The sequence below is a fragment of the Eulemur rufifrons genome, chromosome 8 (genome assembly GCF_041146395.1).
Source record: "Eulemur rufifrons isolate Redbay chromosome 8, OSU_ERuf_1, whole genome shotgun sequence".
Classification (NCBI taxonomy): domain Eukaryota; kingdom Metazoa; phylum Chordata; class Mammalia; order Primates; family Lemuridae; genus Eulemur; species Eulemur rufifrons.
In genome coordinates, this window is record NC_090990.1 from 24,235,123 (window position 1) to 24,256,506 (window position 21,384).

The window sequence follows — 21,384 nt, forward strand, 5'->3', positions numbered from 1 at the left end:
CTTTAGAAAGGGCTCTATAATTTCCTTGTCCCATGCCTGGAGAAACCAATATTTCCTCAGGCAACCTGGGCGGGAGTAACAATGAACAGGTGCACCTTGGAGTAGGTGCATCTCTTCCTACCCAAGAGGCAGCTCCCCTATATGTACAACCCCTTAATTCTGAAAAAAGGAAATGCAGGGGAAATGTCAAGGCCAGAGTCCTTCCTCCCAGTACCTCTGGGTATAGTCCACCACTCTCAAACTCCAGAATAGTTATTGGGGCAGGGGAAGAAACAGTAGGGAAATTATCTCTGGGCCCTTAAACCTTCTAGGATGTCCCTCTTCTTCCCTAGAGGGCAGCTTCATGATGTTCAGTGAACCCCTCCCTTCCTAGCCTGAGGGCCTTGCCTAGGGAGAAGGTAGACCATGAGGCTTAAAAATATAAAGAGGGTGACCTGGGCTCAAAATAACAAAAGAAGTAAGTATTTAAAAACAGGAGCGGGGTAGAGAGCAGGGAGGCAAGCTGCAGACACCTCCTGGCAGGGAAGCAGCTGCTAGAACACTGGATCATGAATAGCAGGACTCTCCAAGGGGCCAGGGAGAAGGGGGTGGACATCTAGCATTCCATGTGGGGGTGGAGGGGTGACTGCTTCAGGCAGTAGCAGCAGCTCCAAAGTAAAGTCTTATCAAAGCTGTTATGTAACCAAGGGAGCTGAGTAGAGCACAAACACCTCCCCTCCCCAAACAGGCACCCACACCCACACCCACCACCTCCCAGCACCCACAGCATAGGAAAACTCAGCTCCTCCCAAGCAGCTAGAGAAGAGAGAAATCATCTTGATGAGTTACATCAAAAACATGATGGGTGAGGGGCTCCTTATGAACTAGAAGTCACATCTGGCAAGGGATGAACTGGCTCAGTTTGGAGTCCTCAGTTACCTCTCCCTTTTCTTGAACTCCCTGCCACACCCAGTTTTTGCCCAGCATTATCTGGAAACTCTCTCCTTCCTCTCCCTCCAGAAGGATCCCATTTGAATATTTGATTGTGCTCTTGGGGATCGGAGGTGAAGCTGCCATCAACCCCTCCTGCCTGTTGTTCCCCCAGTCTCATCTGCATGTCCTGACATTTGGCTTTCATCCCCCTGGGATGACAAGGGAAGGGACCTGGAGAAATAACTCCTGTCTCTATTCCCTTCATGGTTACAAAGACAGTGCATAAGAACCCAGATAACTGATATGACCCTGACCCTATGCCAGTAGGAAAAAGATATCTGAGGGATCTGATGATTGAAATCCAGACCTCACTCCCCAATTTGACTATATTTTTTTTTCACTCCCCCAGTTCTTCTTCTTTTCCCACTGCCCTGTCTCCAGTAGCCTCCTCCTTCTCTTCTCCATGGCACTGAACAACCCCACCCACTCCCTGAATCCTTTGCTTGGAAATGTTCCTCCCCAACAAAAGTCTCTCCCAAATGCTGCTCTGAGCTAGGGTTGGGAATGGGCAGAACACAAGACAAGCTTGCAGAGTATTTCAGCGTCCCCTGTCCTAATTTCCAAAGTATGGTGGACAGAGGGATACTAAGTGGTCAATCAAGTTCAATCCTGAACTACTGAGCTCCATCCACCCCAGGCCTAACCAGCAAGACCCAACCTCTCTTAATCTAGAACCACCTTGAACCTGAATTTCTGGGACCCCATAGGAAAAAGGTTGGTGCCAGTACCTCTGAGCTTGTTGCACTAAAAACAATCCCAGGAGAAGAGAGCTCACAGCCACAATATCATTCTCCATCTCTACCCCCACACTAACAGTAGGATAGTTTTGGAAAGGAGAAGGGGAACCAAAACAGGGAAAGGGGAGAGGGACTCCTTTGGGAAAGGGTTCCCAAATACCACTAATAACTGTGAGGCCTAAAACCAGAGGGAGGACCCCAGACTCTATATTTCCATCCAGGGACTCTGCCCTTGGAAAGTGGGTCATCTGGGAGAATTTTTCTAGTGAGCCCTCCCCACTGCCCAGCCGCCTTTCCACCATCTGGCCCGAAAGCAGCCTCATTCAGCACTCGGGACAGCTCCGAAGGAGCAAATCGCCACCGACTCCGGTTCAGCACCCGGGACAGTTCCCAGCGAGCCTCCCGGGTCCGGTTGCCAGAAAGCCAGGACTCCAAGAAGGAGCAGGCTTACCCCACCACACACCTCTTTAGAACAGAAGCCCCTCTCCCCCTGCCCCTCCCACTATCTCTCTCATCCACCGGGGGCACCTGATACCCCCCCCCCCATTTCCCTCTCTGGCCCAAGAGAGAAAAGAAACCTAGACACGGGGCTTCCCTGAGGAAGCCTAGAGAGAGGACCCCACCCACCTCCTTTCAGCCCAGAGCCTCTCAACGCCACTCACAGCTGGTTCTAAAAACCACTTTTCTTCTGAACCACCACCCCAAAAATAAAAGAAATACTCACGTGGGGGCTCCCAGCCCTGTAGGCAGATGTGGTGGGGGGAGGCAGAAAGAGGTAGCTCCCCACACCCTGTTCTGAGCCCCCTTTCTGAAGGAGCCAGCTCCCATCTGGACTGGGGGGAGGAGAGACATGTGGAAGCACTGAGTGAGGGGAGGGGTGAGGGGAGAGGGGAGGAAGCAGGAGCGGGGGACTGCAGGGCGGGGGTGTCGGGATGGGGGCGAGGGAATCCTTTTTAATTTCATTCTCTCCCCATGTCTACATCAGCCCTGCAGGCTCAGCTCTTTAATATTTACACACAGGAAGAAGAGAGGATGAGAAAGAACAGAGAGTGAGGGGGCAGGGGCTACCTGAGCGCAAAGGGCACAGAGGCAGGGGCCTTTGGGAGCTGGCAGCTTGGACCCCCAACACCATCCCCAGCCCACTCCCACTCTCAGCTCTTGACTGGAAGGAAGAAGAAGGAACCCTGGGACCATTCTGTCCCTTTGTTAACAAGACACTTTGAAGCTGCATCAGAAAAAGATCAGATCCCCACCCACATACCTGGACACCCCCACAAACCCAGATTTCTTGGGTGTCTTATGTACAGATGGTAGAGGCAGTATTCATGCACAAGCATGTTCTGATGCTTGGAAGCATGTTTGCCTGTGTACATGTCAGCTGACATGTACAAGTTTACAAAAGCTTGTTCTGTGTGTAGTCACGTGTCAACAGCCCATACAATCACATGTAAACCTGTGTAACCATATGTGTAAACCAGCCCCCAAGCCAGCTCCCCGCCAAGCTCTCCAGCTACAGTCCCAGTGACAAGACCACCCACCTCTCCAGACTCCCTTGTTCCCAGGCCCCTCCCTCACAGCCTCACTTTTTCTGTCTGTGGCATGGGAAGAAGGGCTGGTGGGAAGGGATGCTGCACTGAGCCCAGGGGCCTGACAAGTTATTAGCAACGATGAGCTGGCAGCTCGTTACCATAACGATGGTGCCACCACCTCACCCCAGCTCAAACCCAGACTCCCCAGACGGCAGGAGGCCCGCTGAGCCAGCAGCCTTCAGACTGGAAGGGGGGGTGGATGAAGAGGGAACCAAGACATAATGCTTGCATAGTGGAGGGTACGCAGCTGTTCTTCCAACCCCCACTGAGAGACAAAGCTTTGACTCTACCAAGTGGGAATAAAATCAGAATCTGGGAAGATTTCCTGACCATGGGGATGGTAAGACACTGAATGGGGTCTTTGGAAGCCCCTCTAGACAAAAGCCTTTGTTGTCATTTGCTCCCTTCATTATCTCACTTCAAGAACCTAAAAACCAACCATATAGGAGGTCCCTCACTTAATTCAATCTCCCCACCTGTAAAATGGGGACAATCATTTTATCATTTGCCTTAGGCTCCTGGAAGATTTCATTTAGAAAGGGTTTAGGGGTAACTGCAGACCCTTCCAAAATCAGACAAGCCCCAGAAGTTTCTCTACCCATCAGGAATCCAATAAGGTAAGGAACTGTCAGTCCAGCTGGAGGCAAAATGCATCAGAACTGGGTGGGATGAAGGAAAATGAGCTCTGCCAGCTCAAGCCTCAACATCAGCTGGAAGAGATGATGCTAGGTGCCAGGCAGCCGCTGAAAGCAGGCACCGACACAGAAGAAAGTCTGGGGGAGTCTGCAGCAGCTCCAGCCCCTTACCAGCTGGAATCAAGACAAACCCATAGCCTTCCCCAGAAACATCTGTAGCTCCCTCTCTTTAGAAAGGGGTTTCAGGTTGAAGGATTTATAGTCTTCAGCTTACTAAGTCTTCATTTCTTCTCCCCAAAGCCCCTATACTCAGCTCTGATGGGGTGGGGGAAGTTCAGGAATAGAAGGTAACATGGAGGGTTGGAAAGTTCCTGGGTTAGACCCACAAATTTTCTGTGTGACCTTGGGCAGGTCCCCTCCCTTCTCTGGGCTTCAGAGGCCCCAATCTGTAATTAAGAGGTTGGACCAAGTCAATTCTAAAGTTCCTCCCCTGGCCATCATTCTATAGCTACATACAAGCTTACTCCTTGGACGTGAGCCCCCTGGCACAAAATGCAGTGGGCACTGCCTGCCAGATCAATGGGGCAGTGGGGGCTGGGGGTGCGGGGGCTGTATCTGAGGCTGTTCATCCAATGTTCGTGTTCCTTTTAGAAACACCTGCCACCCTAGCCCTCCCAGCTCCCTTTTTAGACCCTGATTCACTGCCAACTCACGAAGCTTCTCCCTCCCCTCCCTCCTCTCTTCTCCCCCCCACCCTTAGGCATTGGCAGCTAGGTGCAGAAGTAGCCCCAGCATTCAGGGAAGGCGGATGTGGAGGGCAGTGCCCCCAGGGTCAGAAAGAGCACACAGGGGAGTCCCACTCTCTAACCTTGGCCCAGCCAAGTTCTTTAAGTCATCAAAAGACCTGGGTTATAGTCTTTCTATGCCACTGACTAGCAATGTGTGGTTGTGGGAAATGCAATTCATCTCTCAAGCCTTAACATTCTCATCTGTAAATTGGCATTATATTAGGTTGAATCATGTGAAACTGCTGGTTTTGTCAGTTTAAAAAAAAGTTGAATATTAACAATTTCATACGGCTTAACCTGATACCTGCCCTGCTTGCTTCCCAGGGCTGTGGGGGAAATAAGAAGAAAGAGAGTTGAGAGGGGAGCATTTTCAAAAGCCCTTGGACTAATATAAAGACATGGTTTAATTATTGTTACTTCAAAGAGCTTAGCAGAAACCCACCCGGAGCCAGTGGGCTGAACCAATGACCCAGAACTTGGAGATTTGGGGCTTGGAAGTCTGGGAGAGAGCCACCTGCTCGGATGACTAACAACAGGGCAGACGCTTCCACCTGGCCTCTTCAGCTCCTGGCTCTAAAGGGCCCTCGGTGAAACATTACTGAGATGACACAAGTTCCCAGGCCCCAGGAAGCAGCAGCACATACAGGCGAACACTCTAGCTCACTCCAGACCCTGTCACCATCAGGGGCCTCGGCATGCAAGAAGGACATGACCCCGTAGCATCACACAGGGTACCCCCTGAGGTAGGTGAAGTGGAGACCAAGGTGGGGAGCGCCATGACGCTCTTGCCTGAGTCAGAGGTGAGGAGTCCCTGGGGAGGGGGGAGATGAGCTGACCTCTGAGAAGTCTGATCTCCCTGTCCCATGTCCCACCAGGAATTGCGGGATGTGGGGAGACAAAGCACAGGTGTGGGTGATTCAGAGTGAACTCTGCTCAGATATGTTCTCGCACAGCCAACACACACGCAAGCACACACTCAGTCACAGAGAGCACAGATACTGGGATCCACTCACAGAGACCCAGTCACACGGGCACACATACATCCATTCAAGCACACAGATACAGAGACATGCACAGGCACACTCATTCACTCACATGCCCACAGATACATACACTGGAACACCCTCCACACTCACACTGCATACACTCACACACGCACACACTCCCCCACAGTGACACACGCACACACACTGCATACAGTCACTGGCACACACAATCACCCACAGACTCACACGGTGACACACACACACACTCTCATCACGGGCACACAGCGACACGCACTCACATTCACACACCTGCAGAGGAAACTTCTCTCCGGATCTCCCCAACACCACGACTTCCCCCCACAACCAGCTGGCTACTCCCTCCCAGATCCAAGCCTCCAGCCGGGCAAGGGCTGGGCCGGGGCGGGCCGGCCCCCGCGGCCGTGGCCGGGAGAGTGGGTCCTCGGTCCCTCGGTCCGCGTGGTCCCCCGCCCGCCCCTCGGGTCAGGCCCACGGGCAGCCAGGCCGGGGCGGGGGTGGGGGCCCCCCGAAGAGGCCCAGCCCCTCCCCCCTCCCGGGGCCAGAGCCGAGGCCGCCGGAGCCCGGGGCGTGGGCGGCGCCGGGGCCGCAGCCCGGCCGAGCCTGGGGGGCGCTGCAGAGGGCGCAGCAAGCGCGGCCCGGTCCCCACCCCTCCACGCGGCTTACCTGGCCCGGCTCGGGCTCCAGCCGGGTTACATGGTGCCGGCGGCCCGGGCCGGGGGCGCTGCGGCGGCCGGCAGGCGGGCAGGGACCGGGGCCCGGCACTGCGGAGCCCCCAGCGGAGGGGCCGCGCCGGCTGCGGAGCCCCGAGCGAGCGCCGAGCGGCAGCGGGCGCGGGAGCAGGAGGCGGCCAAGCCACGGAGGCTGGATTTCCCGGGGACCAGGAAGGGGAGGCGGGGGGATCCCGCCCGCGCGCTCCGCCCCCGCCCCCGCCCCCGCGCAGGGCGGCCGAGCCGGGAGCCGGGGAGAGGGAGGGGGGCCGTGCTCCCCGCCCCCGCACCGGACCCAGGAGGGACGAGGTCGCAGCCGGCGGACGGCTGCCGGGGTCCCCGAGGAGCGCCCACCTCGCTGAGCGACAGCGCTGGGGAGGCCCAGCTTGGGTGTGCGAATAAGATTCCCCTCCCCGGGGACCACCCGGTCAGAGTCTGCCGGGGACCCAGGAACAGGCACACAAAGTGTCACGTCTACGCACAGCAGACCTAGGCACAGGGACCCATGCCCAGAGGCGGGCGGTTGGAGACCAGTCACACAGCCTCACAGACAAGGTCTCGCGCCCCACCGAGGCACAGTCACACCCTGAATGTCACACACAGCCCCCCAGGCACGTCCCCTTAGGAGACTGTCCTTTGGATTTTCCCGGTCTGCTCCCCGACTTCAGCTCCTGGCCTCGGTTCAAGGAGCACCCCGCTTCTGCCCCAGCCCCTGCCAGGGTGGGGCGCTGTGCCCGGACTCAGAGCCACTGACAGGCGTCCCCCACCCACAGTCCGCACAGCCGAGGCATCCCCAGTGTGGAGGGAGAACCCCGCTATACCTGCCGCCTTGGCTGGGGCCGCCACCCGTGCCCACTGTGCCCGCCCACCTCTGGGCCCTAAGCATGGGGTCGTGACTTGCGGGGGCGGGGTGGGGGAGGGATGGGGACTGTCTAAAGCACAGCCGGAGGCTGCAGAGCCTGGACACAAGCTGCAGGAGCCCAGAGAGGCGGAGAGCTGACTGCAGCAGTCCCTGGCTTGAATCCGTCCTGGCGCCCAGAGCGATGCTGTAATAGGGGGGAGGGGGCCTCGCTGGGGAAGCCGCAGGGGGAGGGGCTGCAGATGTGGGGGAGGGGTTGGTTCTGGATTCCGACTTTCCAGGGTGGGTGTGAGGGAACACTGCTTTAGGCGCTAAAAGTTAGGGTTGGAAGGTAGTGAGCATCCTTAAAGCCCTCTTCCTCTATCTTTTCTGGTCTTAAAAGCTTGGGGTGGTGAGGCGGGGGCTTGGGAGGCTTGGGAGATGATCAATCTCTCTAGAACAGACCTTGGAGTTGTTCTAATTCAACACCCCCCAACAACTCCCTTCTCTGTAACCCTTTAGGGCCACTCGCTGTCCTCCTCGTATAAAGGGGAAACTGAGGCACAGCAAGTAGAAGCCACAGGCCCAAATGAGCTAGACCTGGGAGCTGAACCCTCCTTTCTCCAGGGAGATGTTTAAATATGCCACATTACATAAATGACACAAAGGGGCTTGGAGAGCACTTCTCCCAAGGGAAACCTAGAAGTCTGGTGGGATATTAGCAGATTGACCAACTGTCTTGCTGCCCACAAGACTACTTCATTGTCCCTTCTACAATCATGACCTAAGATTGCAGACCATTCCCAGCCCAAGGTTCAGCCAAGAGCAAATGTCAGAGAAAATAAGACAGAAAGATGACCCCAGGAACCCACTTTAGAACTGAAAGAAACATCTCACTTTCCACAGTACATAAGAACAGCCATCACATAGGATGCTAAGAGACGTCATCATGTTTTCTCAGTTCTAAGATGTATATTTTGTAAACTATTCTGAAACTGGAAAGCATCTTACAATGAATGGGGACATTTGATAGGGTTTTTCTACTTTTCTCTTAAAGCTGTTACCAAAGTTTTGGTGTGTTTTAGAATCGAGAACACAATGTAGTTTTCATTTGTTCGATCAATAACCATTTACTGATTGGACATGGCACCTTGCTAGCCTCTTGGGGGCATACAGACTAATCAGACAGGCTTTCCTTAGACAGTGTTCTCTCATACCTATCCAGTAATTAATAAGAGAGATGGAAATGTAAACCAGTAATTACTACCAGAGCTAGTTCCATGGGAATGTGAACTGTGCAGCTGTACAGAACCCCACGTATAGAATTGTGTCACTCTTGGTTTAATGCTCTGTTATCACTGTCTTGAAATTTTTAATAGTTTTTGAACAAGCGGACTCTGTAAATTATGACTGCTGTATTCCATGCCTTAATAGAAGCGAACGTAGGACACTTTTAGAGTCTAGAGGCAATAGCCAGCTCTCCTCAGGTGAGGAAGGCAGTCAGAGAAGCACAAAGGAGACATCTGAGTAGAGTTTCAAAGATTGGGAGAGAGAATTTCAGGTAGAGAGTCAGACATGTGCAAAGACAGACTCATCAAAGTCAATCAAGCAATATGGCAGGCTATGGGCCTTGGTTGATCCTCCCGCTGAAAACATAGTAAATGACAAAAAATGATAGATAAAATATTTTTTAATCTTCTTAAATGTATCACTGTGAAAAAAAATAAGAATCACTCCACCCAAAATCTAAGTAAAGGCAGAACCAGAGAAGTAAGCAGAGCACCGAAGCTAACTTTAGCCTCAGGCACTGTGATAGATTTGTTGCAAAGGGGCACCAATTCTCCACTTCTCCTTGAATCCATGTCCTTTTCCCTGTGACATGGATTTGTCAAAAGGAAAAGGACACAGGGATTTTGTAACTCCCTGTATCAACAGGTGGACTCTATTTTCCCACCCCGTGAATCTGGCTGGCCTTGCTTTGGCCAATAGAATGTAGAAGAAGTCCTGGTGTGCCAGTTCCAAGCCTAGGCCTTAAGAGACACGCGTACTTCTACTCTTTCTCTTGTTCTCCTCCCTCCACTATGAGAACAAGCCTGAGCTAGCCTGCTGGAGGATGAGTGACAAGGTGGAAGAGAGCCATGCCATCCCAACCATCCCAGCTAAGACCATCCTCGATCAGCCAATAACCAGCTGACCTCAAACATGTCAGAGAGTCCAGCCAAGAATAGCAGAGATATCTACCTGACCACAGCTGACTGAAGACACATGAATGAGAAAAACCATTAAGCCAATTTGAGAACTCTCGAGCAATAGTAAGTGCTTACTAACTTAAGCCACTGAGTTTTGGTATGGTGTGTTATGCCCCAATATTGTGGCAATTAATAACTGATACAGGGGCATTTGCTGACAGATGAAATTTAACTTCAGTTTTAATGATCTCCTAGGGCATGAGAGAAAGAAGATAAAACCCAGAGTCTGCTCAAGATGGTCAGATACTCCCCTGCATAAACTTAGAACCCCAAAGGGCTATGCTCTCAACGTACAGGAGAACTAGGAAAAAAAACCTAACCCATCCCCACCCCTAGGAAATTGCAATAAAATCACATTTTTTAAACCTGGGCAACAGTAATGAGTGTCGGGGGAAAGAATCACCTCCTGAGTATCCGTGACTACAAGTTAGACCTCACATTATATGCAGCCAAATCCACTCTCCCTAGGCGATCTGGAAAAACTCAAACCAAGAATTTAGTATAAAATTGTCCCAGACTGGTAAAGCCCCAGGTACCTGGCAGAAGCAAACATAAATCTTTGTTAGAGGATTTCATCTCAGACCTCAAATAATTTCCACAGATAAAGTCCCAAAGAAAATGAGTAACTCACAGTTAATATCACTGAACACACAAGGAAATACAGCACCATAAACAACAACCAGCGTGATGGTTAATCTTATGTGTCAACTTGACTGGGTTAAAGGATACCCAGATAGTGATAAAACATTATTTCTGGGTTATAGTCTGTGAGGGTGTTTCCAAAAGAGATTAGCATTTGAATCGGTAGACGGAGCAAAGAAGATTTGCCCTCACCAATGTGGGCAGGCATCATCCAATCCACTGAGGTCCCAGATAGAACAAAAATGGCAGAGGAAGGGCAAATTTGCTTTTTCTTGAGCTAAAACATCCATCTCCTGCCCTTGGACATCAGAGCTCCCGGTTCTCAGGCCTTTGGACTCAAACTAAGTAACACTCTGGCTTTCCTGGTTTTCCAGCTTTCAGACAGCATATTGTGGGACTTCTCAGCTTCCATAATTGTATGAGCCAATTCCCATAATAAATCCCCTCCTGTATATAATATCTATATATAGACTATTGGTTCTGTTTCTCTAGTGAACCTTAATTGATACAACCAGCAAATACAACAAAAAAGCAGAAACACACATGCAAAGAAGTTACCAATAGAATTCGGAGACACAGAATATAAAATAACTATGATTAGTATATTTAGAGAAAAAAATAATCTTGCTGCCTTTGGCTTATTTTTCTTATCTTGTGCTGGTGGGGTTCTGGGTTATAATGTTAGAAGTGGTGATGGTGGTTATAGTTGTCATGTTCATAACTTTAATGCTTCTGACATTTCTTCTTTAGGATGATATTTACTGTAGGATTTATGAACACCACTCTTGATTAGGTAAAGGAAGTTCCACTTTATTTCTGATTTACTAAGAGTTTTAATCAAATGTATATTGAATTTTATCAAAGGCTGTCTCTTCATGTTTGGACATGGCCATATCATGTGATCAATTACATTTAGAGATTTTCCTGACATTATATTTTACTTTCCTGGGATAAACCCAACTTACTTGTGGAGTATTATGGTTTATTTTACACATATCATCATATTCAATCTGATACTGTTTTGTTTTGGATTTTTGCATCTATAGCTACACGTAAAATGAGCCAGTCATTTTCCTGTCTTTGTTAGCTTGAATTTGGTATCTAGGTTGTTCTAGCTTCATAGAATGAGTTGGGGGAGTATTACCTCTTTTTCTTTGCTCTGAAAAATTTTGTATAAGATTGGAATGATCTGATATTTGCAAGTTTGGTGAAACACATCTGTAGAACTGGTGTTTTCTTTCTGAAAAAAAATTTTTATTTTACAATTGCTTCTATTTCCTTAACAAGACTATCTAAAGGGCTAGTTTAGGCTCTCTATGTTTTTTTTTTTTTTTGAGCCACTTCTAATAAGTTATATTTTTAAAGGATATGTCTATTTTATGTAAGTTTTCAAATGTATTGCCATAAAGTTGTTGATAAAAATTCTCTTATCTCTTAAATCTCTGCTTCATCTGTAATTATGTCATCTTTATAATATTGACTTGTACCTTCTCTCATTTTTCTTGATTCACGTTGCCAGAGGTTTGTTCATATTTTATCATTTTAAAGAGTCAAATGTAAGTAAGAAAATATTGACAAAATGAATTTTGTTAAACTTAAAGACTTATATTCATCAAAAGACACCATTAAGAGTGTGAGAAACCACACACTGGGAGAATATATTTGCAAAATTAATATCCAACAAAGAATTCATATCCAGAATATCTAAAGATTCCCTACAAATAGTAAGAAACAAACAAGGCAAAAAATTTTTTTAATTTTTATTTGTATAAATTTAAGGGGTACAAATGCAGTTTTGTTACATGGATAAATTGCATACTGGTGAAGTCTGGGCTTTTGGTGCACCCATCACTCAAATGATGAGCATTGTACCCATTAATAAGCCAAAATTTTTATTGGGCAAAAAACTGGCCAATAAGCATATGAAAAGGTGTTCAACTTTATTATTCATGAAGGAAATTAAATCTAAAACTTCAATAGGATACCATCACACACCCAAAAAAAAACAATTAAAAAAGATCAACAGCTGGTGTGACGGCTCATGCCTGTAATCCCAGCTACTCAGAAGGCTGAAGTAGGAGAATCACATCTGAGGCCAGGAGTTTGAGACCAGCCTGGTCAACATAGGGAGATTCTCGTTTCTTAAAAACGAAACAAAACAAAACAAAACAACAACAACAAAAAAAAAAACAAGAATTGCAAGAGCTGGTGAAATGTGGAACAATGGATACATTGCTGGTAAAAGTGTAGTGATGGTACAACCATTTTGGAAAACTGTTTGGCAGTATCTACTGAAGCTAAACATATGCTTACTCTGTGACCCAGCAATTCTACTCCTAGATGTGTATTCCCCCAAATAAGTTTATATGTCCACTAAAAGACATGTACAAGAATTTCCATAGCAACTTAATTCATAATGACCCCAAACTAAAACAACAAAATGTTCATCAATGGGGAAAATAAGTAAATAAATTGTGGAATATTGATACAATGGAAAATCATGAAACAATAAAAAAGAACAAGCTACTGCTACATGCTACAACATAAAAGAATTCTATACCCTTGCCTCTCAAAGGGTGGTCCACAGACCAACAGCATCAGCCTAACCTGGGAGCTTGTCAGAAATGCAGAGTCTGAGGTTCCACCATAGACCTACTGAATCGGAATCTGCATTTTAACAAATTCACCAGGTGATTCATATGTACATTAAGGTTTGAGAAACTCTATTCTACATCTTCTTTTGAGTGATGGTTACATAGATGTATATAAGTGTAAATTTGCATCAATCAATACATTTAAGATTGTACTTTAGGTTATATATATCAAGATTTACACATTTAAGATATACTTTACTATGTGTCTTTTTTAACTCAACAAAAAATAAAATGAAAGTAATGATTTGGTTCCTTAGCATATTCCAAAGGTGACTAATAAAGGGCTTTTTTTGGTATCGTATAAACTCATGGATTTAAACATATTTGGTATATTTTAATCAATTGAAGCTATCATTCTACTATGCTCCATATTTCCCAACTTTAGGCAATGGAAACCTCTTCAAGTTGGCTGCTGGGTCTTTCACAAACCCAGAAATATTTGGTAATTTCCTTGCTTTTTAGTAAAAGAAATTATTTCAATTCATTTTTTACATTTTCTGTACCAGACCTGAAAATAGCCATTTTTCAATGATTCAGGATGCATTTAATTTGAAATGGTATTAAAAGCTCCAAACTGGGTACCAAGAGATCTCATTAATTAACCTAAACACTTCTGAAGAAGAATAAAGAGCTGCGATTTGCCCTATTAGTATCAGGACTTATTAAGAAGATAAAGCATCAAGACCATGTGGCACTGGCTCAGAGAGACAAAAAATGATCAGTACAATAGAGCTCAAAAACAGATTTATATATGGAACTCGGATGTACAACAGAGGTGGCATGACAGATAAGTGGAAAAAGGAGGAAAAATGATCATCCGTCTGGAAAAATAATTAATTGTATTCCCACTTCACACAATACACAATTCAACTTCACTTGGGTTGGGTTAATGATTTAAATGTCAAATTGCAAAACTTTTAATAGGATTTGTATTTGTCTGGGTTCTTTAAAGAAACAGAACCAATGGGTATATATGTGCATGTATAGATAGATAGATAGATAGATAAATTTATTATAAAGCATTGGCTCACAGGTTGTGAAAGCCAAGAAGTCCCAAGATCTGCAACAAGCAAGCTGGAGACCCAGGAGAGCTGATCGTATAGTTCCAGTTGAAGTTCAAAGGCAGGAGAAGAACAATGTCCCAGCTCAAAGAAAGACGGAGAAAAAAAAATTCTTTCTTACTCAGACTTTTTATTTTATTCAGGCCTTTATGAGGCCTATCCACACTGGGGAGGCAGGCTGCTCTACACAGTCTATCAATTTAAATGTTAATCTCATTCAGAAACACACACACACACACACACACACGCACACACAGAAATAATGTTTAACCAAATATGTGGTCACTCCATGACCCAGTCAAGTTGACACATAAAATTAACCATCACAGAAGTATAAGTAAATATCTTTTGGACCTTGGCTTAGGAAGATTTTCTTAAGACATAAAAAAGCACTATCTAGGAAAGAAAAGACTAAAAGTCAAAACTTAAAGTTTGACTATTTTAAAGTTAAGAACCTCTGTTCATAAATCATCTTAAAGAAAGTGAAAAGAGGTCAGTTGCGGTGGCTCACATCTGTAATCCTAGCATTTTGGGAAGCCAAGGTGAGAGGATTGCTTGAGGCCAGGACTTCTAGACCAGCCAAGGCAACATAGCAAGACCCCATCTCTAAAAAAATAATTAGCCAGGTGTAGTGGTGCATGCTTGTAGTCCCAGCTACTCAGGAGGCTGAGGCAGGAGGATCACTTGAGCCCCAGGAGTTTGAGTTCGCGGTGAGCTATGATGACACCACTGCACTGTAGCATGGGCAACAGAAGGAGACTCTGTCTCAAAAAAGAAAGAAAGAAAGAACGAATGAAAGAAAGAAAGAAAGAAAGAAGGAAGGAAGGAAGGAAGGAAAGAGAGAGAGAGAGAAAGAAAGAAAAGAAAGAAAGAAAGAAAAAAGAAGGAAGGAAAGAAAGAGAGAGAGAGAGAGAAAGAAAGAGAAAGAGAGAGAGGAAATAAAGAAAGAGAGAGAAAGAGAGAGAGAGGAAAGGAAGGAAGGAAGGGAGTGAAAAGACAAGCTATAAATAGAGAAGAGATATTTTAACATACATAAATGACCAAGAATTGGTGTCAAGGATTTCTCAATTTTTATATGACCTCCTTCAAATCAATAAGAAGAAGACAATCAAATAGAAAAATACTTGATACATGAGTAAGATACATGAGCAAGATACATAAGCAGAGAATTCTCAGAAGAAACACATATGGCAAGGCCGGGCGCGGTGGCTCACGCCTGTAATCCTAGCACTCTGGGAGGCCGAGGCAGGTGGATCGCTCGAGGTCAGGAGTTCGAGACCAGCCTGAGCAAGAGCAAGACCCCGTCTCTACTAAAAATAGAAAGAAATTATATGGACAACTAAAAATCTATATAGAAAAAATTAGCCGGGCATAGTGGCGCATGCCTGTAGTCCCAGCTACTCGGGAGGCTGAGGCAGTAGGATCGCTTAAGCCCAGGAGTCTGAGGTTGCTGTGAGCTAAACTGACGCCATGGCACTCACTCTAGCCTGGGCAACAAAGTGAGACTCTGTCTCAACAACAAGAACAAAAAAAAAAAAAAGAAAGAAAAAAAAGAAAGAAACACATATGGCTGATATGCACTTAAAGACATGCTTGAACTTATTAGTAACCAGGGAAATGCAAATGAAGACCAGAATGAGATACCAATCTACACGCATCAGACAAGCAAAAATTTAAAAATCTAACAATTCCAAGTGTTGGACAGAATGTGAATCAACAGGATCTCTTACACATTTATATGTGGAGGGGTAAATTAGAATAACCCTTTTAAAATAATTTAGCATTAGCTTGCAAAATTTGCTATTCATAGACCCTCAAGGATAACATTCAAAGTATTAACAACCAATACTACATGGTACCAACCAATTAGAACAGATCCAGCCAAACTGGATGCTAGCCAATAGCTCTGCTGCTGTGCACTGGCTGACTACTAATCTTACATACACTACAACTCAGCATTTCACCCCTAGTTATATACCCAATGGAACTTCTGCTCATATTTAATCAAGAGCCAGATACAAGAATATTCATAGCAAGACTGTTTGCAGTAGGAAAAAAACACTAGAAACAACCAAAATGCCCATTAATGGAAGAATGCATAAAATAATCATAGAGTCTGGGCACAGTGGCTTGCATCTGTAATCCCAGCACTTTGGGAGGCCAAGGCAGGAGGATCACTTGAGGCCAGGAGTTCAAGACCAGCCTGGGCAACATAACAAGACCTATCTCTAAAAAAAAAAAAAAAAAAAAAAAAATTAGCCAGGCATGGTGGCCTGCTCCTATAGTTCCAGCTACTTGGGAGGCTGAGGCAGGAGGATCACTTGAGCCTAGGAGTTTGAGGTTGCAGTGGGCTGTAATTGCACCACTACAGTCCAGCCTGGATGACAGAGCAAGACCTTATCTCTTAAAAAAATAAATAACAAATAAAACAGTCACATAGATACACAATGGAATATTACATACAGCATGCAAAAATATGGATAAATCTTATTTAATATAATATTTAGTTTTAAAAAGTCCCAGAAGATTATATATACCATAGTACCCTTATAATAAAGTTAAAAAATGGCTAAAACTGAAAAATATATTTAGGCCACATATATATTTGATAAAACTATAAAAACAAAGAGAATGATAATCACAAATTTGGAAAGGAGGAGGCCGAGTTGTAGGATAGGGAAGGATCAGGGAGGCTGCTCTTCTAGCTCTTGGGTTGAGTGGTGAGATTATAGGTATTCATCACATTCTTGTATAAATATATGTAGGCATGCATTCTTTTTTTAAAATTAGCAGCACCTGAATCTCACAGGCATACATTCATACACAAACTAAGAGGTCTACGTCCAAAGATGACAGTGAACAATAAACCAAGGATGATGATTTATCCAATTCTTTATATCTCAGGTACATGGAAAAACAAAAGACAAAATATGAGCAGAGGACAGGAAATTTTAAGGAATGATCAAGCAAATAAGAAAAGGAACTGTATATAACTTCTAGAAATGAAAGATATAATAATTGAAATTAAAAACTCAATAAATGGGTTTAATGGCCAATTGGACAAAGGTGCTAACAGAATCAGTGAACAGGAAGCTGTAAAATAGACCCAGAAAGCATCATGGAGGGAGAAAGCTCTGAGATAGTGGTTAAGAAACATGAAGGGTAATATGAGATGGCTTAATGTTCGCCTAATCAGGAACCCAAAAGAAGAGGGAGAGAACGGGGCAGGGGCCGTATGTGAAGAGATAATGGCTGATGATTTTCCAGAATTGATGAAGATATCAAGCTACAGATGCCCAATGGATTTCAAGTAGAATAATTAAAAAGCAAATCCACACCTTATTACAACATCTTATTAAGACTGCAAAACCAAAGATAAAAAGAAGAATTTAAAAGCAGCCAGAGCAAAGACAGGTTGCTGTCCAAGGAGCAATAGATAAGCTGACAACTGACTTTGCAAAGTAGCAATGGACACCCGGAAGTCAGTGGAATGTGGAACAAAACAGTCAACCTAGAAATCTGTACCGAGTTGAAATGCCCTTTTAAGGACCATGGTGAAATAAAGACATTTCAGAGAAGAAAAAATTGAGTTTGCCATTATACCCTCATTAAGTAAAATAACAAGGGAAGTTCTTTAGATAAAATATAATAGCATGTGTGAGAAATAATCTCAGAATGAGGGCCTAGGATGCAAGAAGTAATGAAGAACAAAGAAAACAGTAAATATGTGGATAAATAAAAATAAATCTTGACTGTATAAAACAGTAATAATGAGGTCTGGTGGGTTTTTCAAAGATAGAATTAAAATCTATGACAATTATAGTATATATAGTATACTATGGTAGAACCTCCAAAACAGTTGTAGAAAAATTGAAATAGACACTCATTGAAAGTAGAAATCCAAGTACCATTTCAGAATGATTAAACTGTGGGGACAGTGATAAGAGAGGGGATAACGACATAGGCACCAGTCAGATTACGGAGGCTCTGATATGCCTGGCTGAGGAGTTAGACTATTAAGCAATGCAAACTCAATGAAGAGTTCTAATTTAAGCAAGACCAACATGATTAGATTTGTTTTTAAGAAAGAGCACTCTAACAAAAATATAGATATGGACCAGATTTTATTTATATACATATATAAAATACATATTACAAATTAATATGTATAATTTGGCCTATCATAACCTATATCATTCACCTCATCTCCTGCCACTATTCCCATTCTGAAATCGTACTTGAATTCCCACTTTCATTGAGTGTCTCTTATTTCAAATGTTTAACAACTATGGAAGTTAAACATTCTATTTCTCTGGGAGGCCGAGGCGGGTGGATCGCTCAAGGTCAGGAGTTCGAGACCAGCCTGAGCAAGAGTGAGACCCCGTCTCTACTAAAAATAGAAAGAAATTATATGGACAACTAAAATATATATAGAAAAAATTAGCCGGGCATGGTGGCACGTGCCTGTAGTCCCAGCTACTCGGGAGGCTGAGGCAGGAGGATCGCTCGAGCCCAGGAGTTTGAGGTTGCTGTGAGCTAGGCTGACGCCATGGCACTCACTCTAGCCCGGGCAACAAAGTGAGACTCTGTCTCAAAAAAAAAAAAAAAAAAAAATTCTATTTCTATGATTTTAATGATAACTCTAGAAATCTTAACATATATACCTAATTTATCAAAGTCTGAAGTCAATCAATCCCTTTATCCTCACCATCCAAAATACAAGGACTCTAGACACCATAACTCTATTTTTTCCTTCTCTCTCTCTCCCTCTCTCTCTATGTATATATTAATATATGTATACACACACATACTATCGATATCATATGTTTTAATTCTGTCTTTGATAAACCTGCTTATATTTATCCACATATTTATAATCTTCTTTTTATTACTTCTCTCATCCTGGACCTTCATTCTGAGATATATTCATAAAATCCCACAAAGGTTTGGGTGTGGTGGTGCACACCTAGGGTCCCAGCTACTGGAGGGTGGGTGCTGAGGCAGGAGGATCACATGAGTCCAGGAGTTTGATTCTGTAGTGTGGTCTGTCCATGTCTGTGAATAGCTGCTGTACTCCAGCTTAGGCAACAACATAGCAAGACTTTGTCTCTAAAACAAATACAAAAACAAAAAAAGAACTCAAACTTTGTCAGTTGGTCAACCCAACTGTCATTCAATAACACTCACAAGTAAATCTTATAGCTTCAAACCTAGAATTTTTGCAAGCAAAGCAAAACGCGGGGGCTTTAGGCCATGACTAGCCAAGCCAGAAATCTGCATGCTCAGGCCCCAGCCATTCACGGAAGGGCCACTCTGCACTGGCAGTTGACTCCCACCATTGCTGTGTGCCATTGTTAGTGGAACCGAAATGCTGCTGCTTTGGCTTGATGCCTGAGATTAAAGTTATCTCCTGTGAAATGGAGAGAATGATTTTTCTGTGTTATGCTCGGTGGGAAAGGTCCTGCAGTAAAATTGCTTGAGCTGTTAGTTATATTGTTCTTTTTCTCATCGCCATGGACATCCAGGCAGGGGCTCTGTAACCTCAGGCCCTAATGATTTCACAAGAGTCATACTCCTGCTGAAACTCTGTTCCCGCCGATGTCATCACCACCACACCACTAGTAACCAGTCGAGCAGGAACTCAGCCATGCCACATGCTGGTGGAGCTGGAATTCTGCTGTAGCCTGGAGGCCATGAAATTTGGAGACTGCATTACATTCCAGGCAGAAAGTCCATGTTTTTACTCTTTGGAAATAAGAAAGGGACGCTCTTTTCAAAGACTACTCAAGGGAAGAGAGGAGGGGAGACAGAGTAAGGTTGACTGAGCCCCATGGTGTTTTGGAGTCCAGTGATTTAACTCTTTCAACTCAAACCCATAACCCATGTCTCCCAAGGTGCACATCTGCCACCAGAGTGGCTAGATTGGAATTACCTCCAGTATCAGCCCCTGTCTTGTACCGAGAGCCAGCACTCCTCTCCCTTACTTAGGATCTATTGCTGGAGTTGGTCCATGTGCCCAACTCCTTCCTCCATTTATAGTGAGTTCTCCCTCACTATAGTCAGTGACTTCTGATTTCCTTCCCTGCCGTCAGGCTACTGTTGGGGTCACCCCAGTCCATCAGCCATGTTTGTCTATGTCTGAATAGTTCAGGACTTCTCTTCAGGGATTCCTCAGGCCTTGTATAAGTTAGATGCAAATGGATACCAAGGAGGGAGGATTTGTCTAATTTCTTTCAGAAAGACCTGAGCCCTAATTCATGCCCCACCATGGCATTCTGTTATATTTATATAGTTTAAAGCAGTTTTAGAAGTACATTTTAAAAGCACATTTGTCTTTTTTAAGAGAAATTAAATTTTTAATAAATTAAATGTTTAAAATTTAAATAATTTTATTGACCCACAATTGCATTGTATATTCATGTTCATACAGTGCATAAATTATAAGCGTACCACTTGATCACTATGTCACAAAGTAAATATATGCCAGTCACCAACCCTGATCAAGAAACAGAATATTATCAGCATTAAAGTATATGTTTAAATAGGGAGGAGGTGGTGGGAGGAGAAAGGAAGAGACTGAACTCATGCCAGAGTTTGGCTTGAGTGACCAAGCGGATCGTGGTGCTGTCACTGAAATAAGAAACACAGGAAAAGCAAGTCTGGAAGAGAAAATTATGAGCTTGATTTTGTACACGTGGAGGTGGAGATGCCTGTGGAACACACAAGAGACTATTTATAGTACTCAGTTGAAATTATTGGCTTAGAGCTCCAGGGAAATGTTGGGGCTGGTTAGATAGATTCGATGACCATATTTTCTGAACCAAGAACTGGGGATCATGGTTTGCAATAGATTTTTGGGCTTTTCCCAGACTTGAGAGAGAAGGTTTTAATATCAAAGTATTGACATTCTTGGGACGTTCCAATGTTTTAGGAAATTAGCTTAACCTCTCTATCCCCAGTCACCTCATCTATAAAACTGGGATGACCACAGTACCTACTTATAGAATTCCTGTGAGTAAATACTGAGTACTTAATGAGTAAATAAATGTAAAATGCTTAGAACAATGCCCGGCACATAGGAAACACTCAGTAAATGTTAGTGGGACTAAAAATATGAAATGAGAACTCCTCTCAGTATCAGGAGATTTACAATTGCTTACTACAGAACAGGTGTTAAGAAAAAAACTAGATGGACTCAGCCAGTAATCCCTCTAAATTGAGGTAAAATGGGTCTATCTCTGGTCCCTGTGCTTTGGAGAGCCCTACATAACACACACAGACTCACAGACACACATGCCCCGCACAATTTATTAAAGAACACATGAGTGTCTGTCACTCTGAATCCAGAGCCATTGAAATTTCATCTAATAATTATATCACAAAAAAATCTTTAAAATAGCAATAATTGATAGTATTAAATGTATAGAAATTTTGATATAGAACATTGGCATGATATTCTTAGAAGAATAACATATGTTTTGATATTT

The 21,384-nt window shown here is 44.6% G+C and overlaps 1 protein-coding gene across 1 annotated transcript in view; it reads right to left on the bottom strand.

Annotated features, from left to right (window-relative positions):
• DLGAP3 (DLG associated protein 3) overlaps nt 1-6,609 on the bottom strand; it is a 58,135-nt gene extending 51,526 nt beyond the window's left edge. Inside the window, exon 1 of the mRNA XM_069477656.1 lies at nt 6,410-6,609. The gene's annotated coding sequence lies outside the window, so the exon portion shown is untranslated. The remainder of the gene's footprint in view (nt 1-6,409) is intronic.
• Nucleotides 6,610-21,384: the final 14,775 nt, after the last annotated feature.